At 40.6% G+C, this 12,167-nt stretch overlaps 1 protein-coding gene across 6 annotated transcripts in view; it reads right to left on the reverse strand.

Moving 5' to 3' along the window:
* Nucleotides 1-12,167, reverse strand: part of Dennd2b (DENN domain containing 2B) — a 182,748-nt gene that overhangs the window by 72,693 nt on the left and 97,888 nt on the right. Inside the window, exon 1 of one of the 6 annotated variants that reach the window (XM_076940645.1) lies at nucleotides 11,261-11,390. The exons of the other annotated variants lie outside the window; for them this stretch is intronic. The gene's annotated coding sequence lies outside the window, so the exon portion shown is untranslated. Of the gene's footprint in view, nucleotides 1-11,260; nucleotides 11,391-12,167 lie in introns of those variants that run through there. 6 annotated transcript variants of the gene reach the window in all.

The following is a 12,167-nucleotide window of genomic DNA, read 5'->3' on the forward strand; positions in this document are numbered from 1 at the left end:
CCCTGTCCACTTCAGCCCTTCCCCCTCAGTTCTGTCTCCATGTGTCCCTGGGCCTATGAGTCTGTGTTTTATTTACACTACCCATGTCTGTTGTTAGCAACAGAAACAAAGTACTTTAAGGCAGAAAAGGCAAGTCTGCCAACTGGCTTGCAGCTCTTCACCCTGCCTCCAGCTCAGGAAAGGAGCTGGTGGAAGATCCTTCAAGACACAATCAATCGTTTGTGCTCTTCACGCCCATGTCCTAAAGAAGGGGGCATGGCTAACTCCAAGCTGGGTTTTGTTGCTGGAATCCCTCTCTTCTTCCCTGGACCCTGTACTGATAAACTCAGAAACACAACTGAGAGATTTTAAACTGCTTAAAAAAAATTTTTTTTGGAGGCTTACAACATTAAAAAGGTTAAAAATCACTGATACAAAATGTCTAACCCTGCTTTTCTAATGTTATTAAGTGACAGACTTTTTATAAACTAAATCATCTGGGAAGCTGTTATGTTCTACAATGATACACCACATAAAGGTCAGAAAAGTTCCCAGGCTCTTTAGGGACTGTTTATAGATTAAAAGGTTTTGTTTTGATGCCTAGAAGACTCCAATTTAAAATTGTTAATTTAATTCTAAACCTAACAGGGATAAATCACAAAGTCCTAGTCTTATAAAAACCATGAAATTATTATAAACTGTTAAGGATAATTTAAAACTTCACATTGGTAATCAGTCACCTTATAAATGATCAAATATTTTAATGGGTTCAGAATTATATTTGATGTTATGCTAAGAACGGATGCAATGAATTACAGGAACATGCTTTATTTAGCCTCCTATACATGTTTTCAAAATTAAAGCAGAAGGCAAGTAACTAGAAACAAGTTTGTGCATCTACGTATACCTTACATAAACAATGTGGCCCTAAAACTTGTCAGAGATCTGCTGAATACAGCATTTAAGATGTTTAAACTTATACAATGGGTAAGAGTCTCCCAAATCCTAACAGTGATCCTGCAAGGCTCCCAGAAGATAATGGGCATAATCACAAAGGACTTCACCTTACCTACGCTAACCACTGATCAAGACTGCTCCAATGCCTGGTCTATTGCTAGCACTCAGCCTGGACAGTGGACAAACAGGATACTGGAGAGTTGATTACCCCACTTTGCCTAAAACAAGGTGAGGTCAGTCTCTCTCATGTTCCTTCTCCACAGAAAAAGCCTCTTGTCTTTGGGCCTAATGGCCAAAGAGTGCCTCTGCCCACAGTGTCATAGAGACCACACAAACCAGGGACAACTGTCTAGGTAAAGGACTATGGACCAATCTCTGTCATTTTAATTGGTACATATGCCATTTAGATTATAATTTATCCTTCGCAGGTCTTTGATAACATTGACAGCTAAGCTAACTGTAGCTTGACAGCTAGAGAACAGCAGGCAACTAGCTCCTTACCCAAGGTAATCCACCACTGTGTTAGTTCATTAGTCAATTCATTAGTCAAAACTACTACTCTTATTTAAGAAGGCAAGCAGGTTTGCCTTGCTCACAGCTTCATGTTAGAAGATAAACAGGTTTTAGATTAAGTTTTTACCATTCCTTTATCTAAAGAAATACACTTTACAGTGACTGCTCCCAGTGATCAACCATCTGCGGCTCATGGTCAATAATTGCACAGGAAAAAGTGTAAAGTTTATGTAAGGTCTGAGGATGTGACCGCGGAAGCTATGAGGCTCTAAGAAAGTGTGCAAGGGTCTAAGGTGCTTTAAGGTTGGTAAATACAAGTGAAAGCTTAACAGGTAATAAGAAGGGGATGTAAGGGTATAGAAGGAAAGAAGGATGCTTCAGATCTCCTCCCATCACTGTGCTCCTGTTGTAGTAAGATGTCAAAGTTTATGTCCAGAAAAGGACACACTTGCAGAATAGTCGACTGATTATATCTGCCTAGACAGAGTAATCAGCCCTTAATAATTCTGCAGCACTAAGGTCTGTCAGATGATCCTGGGCCAGAAGGCAGAAGAACAGATGCTCCAACGTTTTGAAGTAGAGCGAGTGTCCAGGTGTTCAGAGGTCTCTATAAATTGGCTAAGTTTTAGAAGCTATGCTTTGTGCTTCCCACAATTATAGTCAACTCAGTCATTCTGGATTTCTGATGGGGTTGAAAACTTATAGCTATTTACTTTGAGAGAAAAGATCTGAGTGTATGGTCATCAGCTGACATTCATCCTAAAGCCAAGGAAAAAGCCAGGTTCAGAACTAAGTGTTTTAGTTAGGATAGATGACAGAGGTGCTGGTTAGTCAACAAAAGGATGGACTAGGTATTAGGACTATCTTGTACCTCACTGGTACAAATAGGCATAATTATGCTCTAATTGTATTTTGAGAGAAAAGTTTCCTTTTAACAGGAAGGGTGATGTGTAGGAGGAGCTAAGGTGGGAGGAGTACTGAGAGGAAGAAAAGGAGTAAGAAGAGGAGAAGAAGAAGGAGAGGAGAAGCTAGGTGATGAAAGAGAGATAGAGGGGGGAGACAGGGAAGCAGATGTTCATGTATCTCCACCAGTCAAAGATAGATGATATATCTAGGATGGGTAGTGGGTTACACCTCTGATTGAACAATACCAAACTTGTAAAGCCTATGATTAACATTTCTTAAAAAAATGTATGGATGCAAAATGAAAAGGGGGCATGGGATAGGGGTTTTCTAAGGGGGGGGGAATGGGGAAACGGGATGGTATCTGAAGTGTAAATGAAAGATCTAATAAAAAAAAAAAAGATGTCAAAGTTTAGAACTTCAACATTAATCGGTGGAGTGCTGCTAAGTTACTAGTCTAACTCTGGTAAAGCCTGCCATTACACGATGCCACACCATAGTAACAAGCTCAAGATTTTCATTTTCCTTTGGTTGTCTTTTACATATAGACTTAAAGGTGTTTCTCACTGTTCTAAATCTATATACACCCAGTCTTCTGGGTAGAGGGAAGAAGCCCCTCTTTGTAGTCATACTGAAAACCAAGATCAAGTGAGATTTTGCCCCTTCTACTCTGTGGAAGACTTTTGTCTTCCCTGAGCTCACCTTGAAGAGAGTTCATGCTTTTAACTCAAATCTGTTTCCTGAGCTTCTACTATGACACAGAGCTGTGAATCTACTGCATTCTCTACAATGTGGGTTTCAGTACAGATTACAGACAATGAGAATGCACATCTAAGGAAAACACTTCTCCCTAAACTCCTTAACTTTATCTTCTGATAGCTGTTTCAGCATCCTGCCAAGTCCAGGTGTTTCCTCAAAATCTACATCCAGGAGAGCTCCAAGGCGCCTGCCCCAAGTGCTCTATCCAGCCTCACATAATAACTGCTCCTTTAGAGCAACTCCGTTTTCTAGGTACTCGTGGATATAAACCCATGCATATTCACTGTACATGGATGTTCACTCCCACAACATCAGCAATACACAAGACAGAAAGGCAGCAATCCTCATTCACTGTTACACAATGACAAACTACACACTACCAATTCAGTTGAACTATTTTATACATATACTATTTTTCTTATAATATCCCTTTATCCATATTCTTATCCAAGCTTCAAAAGATATTGTTTTTAAAAAGCAAAAAGATATTATTAAATAACTTATGTATGCTACATGCCTTTTAGACTAACAATTCCATTTTCCTATAGAAATTTACAGAAATAATTATCCAGAAATTATAGCAGGCAAATTTACCATTGAAAATAAAAATATAAAAATTGCCAATTTCTTTTTGTTAAAATTTATTAATATATTCACTTTACCTCCTGATTGCAGCCTCTTCCTCCTCCCAGTACCCCTTCACATGACCCCTCCCCCAGCCCCTCTTCCCTTCTCCTCTGAGAAAGGGGAGGTAATCCTGGGTGCCAACCCACCCTGGCATCGCAAGTCCCTATAGGACAGGGCACATCCCACTGAGGCCAGACAAGACAGCCTAGTTAGGGGAACAGGATCCACAGGCAGGCAACAGAGTCATAGCCAGAGCCCACTCCAGCTGTTGGGGGACTTGATGAAGACCAAGCTGTATATCTCCTATAGATGCGCCCATGAATGATCTCTGGTTGGTGTTTCAGTTTCTGTGAACCCCCGAGGGTCCAGGTTAGTTGACTCTGTTGGTTGTCCTGTAGAGTTCCTATCTCCTCTGGGTAAAATTGCCAGTTTTTAAACAATCCAAAAGTCTATCATCAAACTGATTCATCCATATAATAAAATCCTATGCAGGATTAAATATTACAAAATAGTTTTTAAATAGTATTTGTAGATCTACCCAACCAAAATCAGTAGCAAAAAAAAAAAAAAAAAAAAAAAAAAAAAAAAAAGGCTATGAAGTAGGCAAGATTTATACAAAGATACAAAGATAATACCATAAGTAAAAACAAATATATATATGTATAAGCCATCCAAAGGACAACATATAACAAATATTAATAAATTGCTTTTACTTTCTTCCTTCCTAATGGATTTATCAATTTTTCATAAAACAATAGAAAAAGAGAGAAAAAAGAGGAAGGAAGGAAGGAAGGAAGGAAGGAAGGAAGGAAGGAAGGAAGGTAGGTAGGTGGGTGACTGGTCCTAGAAAACAAAAGCAATGGTGTCACGGTGGCCATGTCAAGTCCACAGAAGTGGCGATTCTATTTTTCTGGGATTAGTAAGATAAAAACTAATAAAATTTTCAGGGTGTGGTAGCACACACCTTTAATCCTGGTACTTCAGGGACAGAGGCAAGCAGATCTCTGTGTGTTCAAAAACAGCCTGGTCTACATAGTGAGTTCCAAATAAAAAAGCTAACAAAATTCAAGAAAGACAGTGGGCAACATTAGCTAGTGCACTAGTACTAGTCAGTCACTTGACAGTCTTGCATTTAAGAGAAAATCTTGCATTTAAGATGAAGTTTCTAAAGAGAAACTCACCATCAAGTACCAACTGCATGGCTTCTACTAGCCAGCCCAACCAAGATAATGCTTCAACACTTTAACACATGCAAGACATATGTTACTAGGTTCTAACTTGATCGTAGGAAGCCAACCTTTTGGATCTGGTTTCTTAAGTCTATGGCTCCACGTTTAGTTGGAAATATAGAGTACAAAGTATAGAATATGACACTTGGTCTTGAATTACAGAACAATTCTAAAAAAAAAAAAAAAAAAAAAAAAACACAAAAAACTCCACCACAGAGTTGGGGTTACCAATGCCCCTGGTATGTCAAGTCCCATATTTCTATCAGTTAGGTCACCAGAAGGCTACATGAGATTCTGATAGCTTAAACAGTGATTTTTTGACAAGTTACAATTTTTATTTGTTTTTGTTTTTTCAAGATAAGGTTTCTCTGTGTGCCCTTAGCTGTCTTGAAACTTGCTTTGTAGACCAGGCTGGCCTCAAACTCAGAGATCTGCCTCTGCCTCTCTGCCTCTCTCTCTCTGCCTCTCTCTCTCTCTCTCTCTGCCCCCTCTGCCTCTGCGCCTCTCTGCCTCTCTCTCTCTGCCTCTCTCTCTCTGCCTCTCTCTCTCTCTGCCTCTCTCTCTCTCTGCCTCTCTGCCTCTCTCTCTCTCTGCCTCTCTGCCTCTCTGCCTCTCTGCCTCTCTGCCTCTCTGCCTCTCTGCCTCTCTGCCTCTGGAGTGCTGGTATTAAGGCATGCAATAAAGTCAACTTCTTAGTTAATTTTTTAAAAATTACTTAACAGGTGTTTCCTCTGCAAGCCTGATACTAAGTTTGATCTCCAGAATACACAGAAGATGAAGAACTATCCTCTGATCTCCACATGTGTCATGCCACATGGACACTCACATACTCTCTCATACACACTAATACTAAAATAAATAAAAATAAAAAAGAATTACATTTAACATATCATTCAACATTACCTTAGCTACCCATATAAATTTCATTACAATATGAAACTTAAAGAAAAGAAAAACTTTAATCTGTGCTCTGAGACTGGAGCACAGATTAAAGGACTCGCAGTCAGAATAGAAGGCTACTCAGCCTCAGACATGACCAGGAGTAGGACACTGCACATGCTTCTTTGGTGCCAATTCCTGTTACTCTGTTATTAACAGAGTTTTCTTTCACCAGTCATTTGTATGCACAGCACTGTTCCCTAAACTAATTATGCTGATTCATTTAATACTCTAAAACAATTCCATGAGGTAAGTGCTACCAATTCTATTTATTTTACCAAGCAAGAAAACCCAAAGTATAGTCAGCAAAAAGAGGAACCCATAATTCAAACTGGGTCTAACTTTAAAATCCTCCTTCTGGCTACTATATCATGGGAAGTACAGTGTGGTGTTGCTTTCACTGTGTCTTCTATAGCCAACTACTTCAATTCCTCTCCTGAAATGACAGGTCATAAGTCCAAGGAAACAGGTGTGCAAAAATGCTTCATATGCTATAAGGTATAAAATAAATAAATATATTAGGTATTAAATAAATAAATAAATACACACACACACACACACACACACACACACACACATATACACACACACACAGAATGTCTACCACCCTCCTGGGAAAGATCCATATGGCAGAGCTAACATTACCACTTTACACACATATATGCACACATGCATATGCACATGTACATGCATGCACATACACCAACATTAAGAGGATAGGAGCTCCAAACACAGCTTAACTTGTCTCCCAGCATTAACTCACAAAGTCATTTAAGAGAATGTCAGTCACTCTCTTAAACACATATCTGATGCTCATTGAGAAATCATCCCATCTGCAAGCCTCCCCTGCTGTTGGTTTCACCATTCTGATTCAGCTAAGGGGACTCCATTTCTTCCAGCTCCCTTTTCTATCTCCTTCAGTACTGACCACTCTCAAAGGATTCTTTCAAGAGCTGCTATCTTTTGCTTCATTTTGTTTTCGTTTGTGGTGCTGGAGCTTGAAGTCAAGGTCTCGTACATACTACTAGGGAAGTAACCTATCTCCAAGCTACATTCCTAGCCTCAAACAAACATTAAACAAAACAAAACAAAAAAAAATCACTATGTTTGAGAAGAGAAACTGCCATTTTCAAGTTTTCATGGTTAGCTAATGACACAAATTCTTACTCAAAATCAAAGCTCTCCCCAACTAAAACAACTACAGCATGTGCCTTTACTGCATGCTTGGCGGTTACTGCCCTAACAGATGGGTGTGCCTTCCCTGGTTATTAGGTCTCAAAGAAACTAGGGACAAATGGCTGAGGTGCCTATTTAGCATATCAAAGCAAATACTGGCCTCCAGTACAGGTTATAGAGACTTGGCTCTGTTTCACCCTTCCCCTGATCTTGAACTTCTCTAGCCAGAGCTGCACTTGTGGGCCAATGCCCCTGACCCAACTTCATGGATAAGGAGGTCCTGTCCCTCCCCCATACCTCAGAACTTCACCTCCTTCACTTCCCCAACACTAACCAGCAGACAGCAATGTTTTCGAACACAAAGGCTTAATGATGCTCTGAGGTTTTCTCGCCTTGTCTTCTCCTTCCCATTGCCCACACCATCAACTTCACATCCCACACCACCCCTTACCCTAACACACGCCAAGCTATTTACAGCTCTCCCTTCCTGGCAACCTGACCACCCACTACTGTTTGAAACCCAGGTCTCATGACTAGTACTCCCTGAATTCACTTCTACATCAGTCACCACCACAGTCAACCACTGGAGTGGTAAACAGGCATAGAAAGCAAGCCAGCTGTCCCTGTGTGGACAGAATTGATGCTGAGTGGTGGTTATGGAGCTATTCATCTTCAACTCTACTTCTGGGTACACTTGACATTTTCTATAATACAAAGTTTAAAAAATAAATCCTCTTAAGTGAAAGATTAAAGAGGAGCAGTGCCAAAGGTCACCCAGAAGTGACCTTCACAAAATAAAAACTATAATTTTACAATGAAGACATCTGGCTGGTTGACTTTAAGCAGTAATCAAATTTAACATCAGTAATCGTGGGATATCCAGATTTATTGGCTTGTGATCCTCCGCACTGCTTATAAAGGTGTCCCCTCCCGAACGCTTACCCTAGTCTAACCTATATATCTAATTTACAGTTCACAGAAAATACAAAGGAGAGACCACAACACAAATAATGCTCCATAGAAACAACCAGATAAATCCATTAAGTACAAACTAAATTCCTGTCAGAAAATAAAAAGGAATGTCTAAACTGAACTCTGTCCATCCACCACCCCGATAAAACACACACACAGAGACATACAACTTGCTTTTCCACAAAGTCCTGCAAGTTCTTAGAAACGATCCCTGACTTCTCATTCATGTTCACGCCTATCAGCAAGTCCTGCATACGCTGCCTGCTCTAAGGCTCACCTCCTGCCTTCCCTGCCCCACTTTACCTGTGACTTTACCAGCAATCACCTGGTTTATTGCAACTACTAAAACCATGCCCAAGCCTCAGCAGATTCTTCAGGTCTACTCTATGCCTTTCTTCTTTTGCATATCACTCTTGCTCCTCTACAGGTCCAGAGTACTCTCCAAACTGTAGGGAACCACAAAGGTCCAATATCTAACAGGACACCCAACTCAGCATAGCATATTGTCAGGGATCTACAAGCGCTGGAGGCCATGGAATTTTCAGTTCTTCCAAGTCTTCTCAGACTAAGGAAGAAGTTTCTATTTGCTGTGTTACCTCCAAACACCTGATCTGCCCCTCCAGTGTGTGTGTGTGTGTGATACATGCACTGTGCAAATCCTTGTAATGGCTAAAGTAACAGACTCCACTGTAGCCACATCCAACAAGCTAAGTTCCTTCAGAGTGCTGCTGTTGGTGAGCGACTAGCTCCGCAGAGGCCTGATGTATGCTCATCTGAAGGCTTTCCCTTACTGCTTCCTTACTTAGCCCACTTCCACAAACATGTCTGCCTAAGCTCCTGGCTGACAACAGAATCCATGCTAACCCATTCCTACTCTCAAGTCTCCTAAACCCTGATGACTTGCTCTAAGGTTTGATTTACACTCTGATCCTTGAAGGAGGGAATCTTTCCTAGGTTTAGAACCCTAGATTAGCAACTCAAGGCTGACCCTGCACTAAAAGCTGCCTTAAAAGTATACAGTTAAGGTGAATCTGTTTAGTTTGGTATCTGAGACAGTGAATCTTCAATAAACAGCATTCTTCTTCCAAATGAATCCTCAATAAACAGCATTCTTCCTTTGCTTGACTTTAAAATCTTTCTTCACTTTGTGGGATGTGTGTGTGTGTGTGTGTGAGAGAGAGAGAGAGAGAGAGAGAGAGAGAGAGAGAGAGAGAGAGAGAGATCATTTGTTCTCCAAAGGCCAATCACCTTTTTTTAATCTCTCACTTTCCTGGGGTTCACTAGTCTGCTAGCCAGTGGACCCCAAAGATCTGCCCTGACTCCACCTCTCTAGCATTTCAGCATTTGAATGACAAGCATCTGTGACCATGCCCAGTTTTTTTCCCCCCATGTGTGGTAAGACTGAACTAGCTCTTTACTTTTTTTTTTTTTTTTTTTTTTTTTTAAGACAAATCAGGCTGGCCTTGATCTTGTGGCCCTTCCCCGGTCTCTGCCTCTGCCTCTGAATTGCTAGGTTTATATGCTTGGGCCACACGCCCAGCTCTTTATTAGTCCCTGAAGAAGGCACATTTGCTCTTGTTTTATTGCTGCTCCCATGCCAAAGCTACACCCTTTCTGGGTCCTAATGTTTTCTGGAACTTTGGCCCACTTACTCTGCCACCATGTCACTGATGTCAATACCCACCTATGGCCATCTCAGCCAGAATGAGATCATTCAACTACATCTGAAGTCAGAGAGCAGCTTTATGTCACAATATCTAGATCTCTGAGATTTACACAGTTGCACTTGGGACTCACTCTGAAGTTTTTCCAAGGGGGCAAATGTGATTATTCCCAAACACACAGAAAAAGAATATATCAGTACCACATCCAGGATAACAGAAAATAAACAGGGTCCAGAACTGGGGAGACTTGTGTTTTGCAAATGTAATTGTCAATCTGCCACTTTCACTAACTGGATTGAAAGTGTTCCTTTGTTAGTGTTGCAAAAATGCTTTTAATTGCTATGGTACACCATAAATAGGAGATACTATGAGAACGTGAATGTTGGGGCCTCAACTCACTAAAAAAAAAAAAAGAGTAAGATAAACTCTACCAATTTTATGTAAAGAATCAATTCAACAGGAGAAAGGAGAAAAAATACTATCAACACATATGGCTCACACCTGCTATATGTGTGTAATTTCTTAACAAATCTATAAGGGACCAATTAAAAAGGTGAACATATTTCAGCATAAAATTCACAGAAAAATGAAATTAATTGGCAGTAAACATAAAAAGTACTCAATTCTGCTAGTAATGACAAAAACCTAAATAAAACTTCAGGAAAAAAAGTCTGTTTTCAGAGGTTAGAGATGACTCAGTGGCCAAGAACTCCAACGCTTTCTTCTGGACTCCATCAGTTCTTCATTCACATGCACATACTCATAATAAAAAATAAAATCACTTTTAAAAGAGAATTCTTTTTTACCTATCAGAATGGCAAAGATTAAAAACTTGCTAAGGTATGTGGAAACAGGTACCTTCCTATACCACTCAGGAGATTAAAGCTAGTGCTATTTCTTTGAAAGGCAGTTTGGCAATACTCAATTGTTATTTTTAATGAGCATACCCTTTGATCAGCAAATCTTCCCTTCTGGTAATTTTGCCTAAAGAAACACACGGTCAAAACTCAGAACAACTCAAAAGGTCAATTCTTAGGGCCTTGGTTAAGTAAATTATGAGAGTCCATCTAAAAAGGCACAGTGCTGCTGTCAGGAGGATTGTATTAGCATAGGAAAGCATTCTTGGTAAAGATTAGTAAAACAGTTTTTAGTAGAGTAATATTTTCTTGTGGTAAAACATTTCAAAAATTTCAATTATGTAGTGGTTGTACAATTCATTGGCATCAAATCACATCCCAAGATAGTACAGACACTGCCAGTATCCCCAGAAATATCCAACACTAAGCACTGGCTTCCTATATGTCACCTCTCCTCAAACTCCAGGTGAGTAATGTTGTCATAAGTCATATCACTTGCTGGTGGTGTACTATGTCAACAGAATCACTAAAAAACAAGAGTCTAAGTCTTCAAAATAAAAATTAAAAAGGGAGAGGGAGAAAAGAGAAGTCCCAGATCTTTCCTCAAAGGGAAGAGCAAGCCAGAGAAGGCTTTAGGAAACAAGGATGACAAAGAAGAGAGGGGCAGCTTTCTACCCTGTCTCACCTGAAGCCTCTGGTATTGGAACATGATGGTAATGGTGCCTGGAGCCATGCTGCCTTGGAGAAACACTCATAAGTGAAAAAAACCCTGAACTCTGTGGGAACACACCAAGGGCTGGGCAAGTGAAATCCTCTCTGCCAGGTGTTCTCAACTTTTCAACCACCAACTGTGGACTTTGCCCTTGAAATTCAACTCCTGGGCTGAAGAGATAATCTCCCTGTGTAAACCTGGCTAATAAACAGAGCACACTCAGCCTGCTTGCCAGCCCAGCCAACCAAGGGGCTTTGCTCAAGGACACACAGAAGCATTTCCTGACAGGAATGTCACTTGTCCTACTGAAATAAAGGGCATAGGATAGGCATGTTCCAGAAATCAGACAAGTAGCAATTTACAGCCAGCCAAGCACGGCACCTGAAACCTCATCTGTAATTGATTTGGACACCATGAAAAAGTGAGTAGAAGGGCGCAGACCTTTACCCATGTCTGTTGGTATGACAGGGTGGACCAGCCAGGAACTGCTGAAGAACAGACTTATACCCATGAAATTCTAGGCTAGTCAAAGAGAGTAAGCCAACTAGCATCTTGCCTCAAAGCCTTATTGTATCTCAACCATCAAACCTCTTACTAAACAGTGTTTCTCAGAGTGAGGTTCCAAAACCACCACCACTACCACCATCATCACCACCACCACCTCCACCACCACACACACCACTACTACCACTACCACACATACAACTACCACCACCACCACACATACAACCACCACCACATACACCACCATCATCCTATACCATCACCACCATAAACTACCACACACCACCAGTACCATACATATCACCAAGAACAACTACTACTGCAAGTGTATATATAAACTTGCCCCAAACACAAATTCTCAGCCCCACTTTGGCCT

This window comes from Arvicanthis niloticus, chromosome 1, assembly GCF_011762505.2.
Source record: "Arvicanthis niloticus isolate mArvNil1 chromosome 1, mArvNil1.pat.X, whole genome shotgun sequence".
In the NCBI taxonomy this organism is placed as follows: domain Eukaryota; kingdom Metazoa; phylum Chordata; class Mammalia; order Rodentia; family Muridae; genus Arvicanthis; species Arvicanthis niloticus.